At 45.0% G+C, this 3,487-nt stretch overlaps 1 pseudogene; it reads right to left on the bottom strand.

Annotated features, from left to right (window-relative positions):
• Positions 1-375: 375 nt before the first annotated feature.
• On the bottom strand, positions 376-1,308 carry LOC140912563 (olfactory receptor 5AP2-like; annotated as a pseudogene).
• Between the last annotated feature and the right edge of the window lie 2,179 nt (positions 1,309-3,487).

Genomic DNA, 3,487 nt, shown 5'->3' with positions numbered 1-3,487 from the left:
GCACAGACTCTCCCCGAGTTATGAAAATCCGAGATTACGGAAAAAGTTCCGTAAACTAGAAATAGGAGTTTCTTAGGGTTTTTTTTTTTTGCGCGTAATGGTCGGAGATACGTTTCCGACTTATGCAAAACTCGAGGTACACGAGGCATTCTGGAACGGAATGCTTGCATAAGTCGGGGAGCGTCTGTATTCTTTGCAGCCTCGCAGTCATTCCTGAACATGGGAAACTGAATTTCCAAGATTAACAGTCTTGGATTCCTTTTTTTTTTTCGAACAAGCCACAGAATACAGTTAAAACAAAGAAATCAGAGCTATGACACAGAGAATTCACTATTAATTCATCACTTGTTTATTGATAAGCACAAATCCCAATAATTATATTAACTGAGAACAAACCTTCCTGTTTATCATCCTTCTAAAGGGGTCCTTCATCTCCTTGTTCCTCAAGCTGTAGATCAGGGGATTCAGCATGATAATTATGAGTATATAAAACACAGAGATGATCTTGTCTGGGTCTGTGGTGTAGTCGGAACTGGGTTGTAAATACATGAAGATCACAGTCCCGTAGAAAATTGTTACGGCCATCAGGTGGGAGGCACAGGTGGAGAAGGTTTTGCGTCTGCCCTTGGCAGAGTGGATCTTCAAGATGGCAATGAGGATGTACATGTAGGAGAATAATACAATGAGAATCGTAGTCATGACCAGTATAGTGGACAAGGTGAAATACACTGTGTTAGCGTTGTGGGTGTCGGAGCAGGACAGCTTAAGGATTGGGGGGATGTCACAGAAGAAATGGTGGATGACATTGGAGTCATAGAAGGACAGGGTAAATTATAAATGGAGTCTGAAGAACCGCGTTCACAAAGCCACATATGTAGGAAACAACCGCTAGTAACACACACAGTCTCGTTGACATGATGAGGCTCTAGAGCAAGGGGCTACCGAGGGCTAGGAAGTGATCAGATGCCATTACTGCCACCAGGCAAAGCTTCCTTGGTCAGAAAGTTACAGACAAAGGAAACCTGTGCTGTGCATGCGGCGAGAGAAATGGGTTTGCCCTGAACCCCAAAAGTCATCAGCAACCGAGGCATTACCGACGTCGGCAAGAGACAAACTGCTGAGGAAATAGTACCTGGAGGTGTGGAGTCCAGAGTTGAACCTGATCAAGACTATCATCCCTAGATTCCCCACCAGGGTGATAACATAGATCATTGGGAACAACATAAAGAGGGGGACCTGAAGCTCCGGAAGATCCATGAACCCCTGGAAAAGGAAGTCTGTAACCACGGTGTGATTTCCCTCCGCCATTTCTTCCACCCATGATCTCCTCCTTTACAGGGGAAAAGTGAAACGTACAATTAAACAGGAGCCAAGAAAGGACCAAGAGCGGATCCTTCACACGCATTCTGACTCCCCTCGGCCTGAGCCGCTGCAATGTACTTGTCATTCCCTATGCTCCCTAGCTGCAAGTTGGACATGGGCCCAGGCTCCCTCCTACCTGGAGCAACTCAGGCTGCCTGGTCCAATTAACTCCTCCTTGTACTAGCTGGGCAAGGTGACAGGAAACAAAATGTGAAGTGCCTGGCTGCTCTATGGCATCCTGGAAGGGGAAACCCCACACACAGAGCTCTGATTAAGATGAATGGGACTGTTAATACTTCTCAGAGCTATTGTTTTAGGCAGCCTGCAGACACAAGCAGATGGCACTGCATTGGCTATGCATTGAAGGTCAATTCCACAAAGGGCTGGACACCGGAGGCCTATTTAATGAAAGTGGAGATTCTGGGCCACCATTCTGGAAGCAACAGGGTGAATTCCATGGCAAACTTTGTGACCACAGACTCACACTAGTGCAGAAGGACTTGTACTAGCTGAAGATTTATTTAAAGTTTTTTTTTCTGATGTTAAGGTGTCAAGAAGGTAGACATTTATCAGCTGAGAAAGATAAAATCACCTTTGTACGGTAGCATTGATCCAATATTGTGCTCTGATATTTTTCATTGAAACTGTATTAATACAAGATAAAAAAGAACGCCCATGAATGAGGTTGGGTAGCGGGTCAACTCTTGAACCCTGGAGGAAGCTGCATCTGAGTGTTCTTCTGTGGTTTCTGTCCTCTCACTATTACTCACCATGGGCTAAACCCTATTATCCCTTGGCTCAAGTCTACCTAGCAGAGCTTAAATGTAAGGCATTTCCACGGGGGTAGAAAGGATCCTAACGACAGCTGGGTAAAATTCTTTGGCTGAAACTTTTTTTCAGGGAAAAATGCAGATTCAGCTATACCAGAATGTTTGTAAAAATTGTATTGGGTTCTTCGGGATGGGAAAAACATCAAATAAATTCATTTCCCCACTGATAAACCTTGCTGTTCAGTGTCCCACCTCTGCATGGAGGGGCGAAAGGACAGCTCCAAATCAGTGTTGGTGAGAACAGGGGCTTGTCTGCACTGGGAAGTTATTCCTGAGCAAGGTAATAGGTGAATGTAAGGCACTAGAGCTATTCTGGAATAGCTCCTGGTATGGACCCTCTTAATCCACTGGATTAAACTAAACCGGAAAAAGAAAAGTTGCCACATAGGGAGTTACATTAGAGTCGGTTACTGCAGAGTCAGTTTCCCATGTTGACCAGCCCTAAAGCAGTAGAATTGTATCACTGGTGAGAATTTCAGAGTAACAGCCGTGTTAGTCTGTATTCGCAAAAAGAAAAGGAGTACTTGTGGCACCTTAGAGACTAACCAATTTATTTGAGCATGAGCTTTCGTGAGCTACAGCTCACTTCATCGGATGCATACTGTGGAAACTGCAGCAGATATTATATACACACAGAGATCATGAAACAATACCTCCTCCCACCCCACTGTCCTGCTGGTAATAGCTTATCTAAAGTGATCATCAAGTTGGGCCATTTCCAGCACAAAACCAGGTTTTCTCACCCTCCACCCCCCTACACACAAACTCACTCTCCTGCTGGTAATAGCCCATCCAAAGTGACAACTCTCTTCACAATGTGCATGATAATCAAGGTGGGCCATTTCCAGCACAAATCCAGGTTTTCTCAACCCCCCACCCCCATATACACACAAACTCACTCTCCTGCTGATAATATCTCATCCAAAGTGACCACTCTCCCTACAATGTGCATGATAATCAAGGTGGGCCATGTCCAGCACAAATCCAGGCTCTCTCACCCTCCCCCCGACCCGGGGGACACACACACACACACAAACTCACTCTCCTGCTGGCAATAGCTCATCCAAACTGACCACTCTCCAAGTTTAAATCCAAGTTTAACCAGAACGTCTGGGGGGGCGGGGTAGGAAAAAACAAGGGGAAATAGGCTATCTTGCATAATGACTTAGCCACTCCCAGTCTCTATTTCAGCCTAAATTAATAGTATCCAATTTGCAAATGAATTCCAATTCAGCAGTTTCTCGCTGGAGTCTGGATTTGAAGTTTTTTTGTTTTAAGATAGCGACCTTCATGTC

The sequence above is a fragment of the Lepidochelys kempii genome, chromosome 6 (assembly GCF_965140265.1).
Source record: "Lepidochelys kempii isolate rLepKem1 chromosome 6, rLepKem1.hap2, whole genome shotgun sequence".
NCBI lineage: Eukaryota > Metazoa > Chordata > Testudines > Cheloniidae > Lepidochelys > Lepidochelys kempii.
The sequence above is the reverse complement of the archived record's forward strand: the minus strand, read 5'-3'. Positions and strand labels throughout refer to the sequence as shown.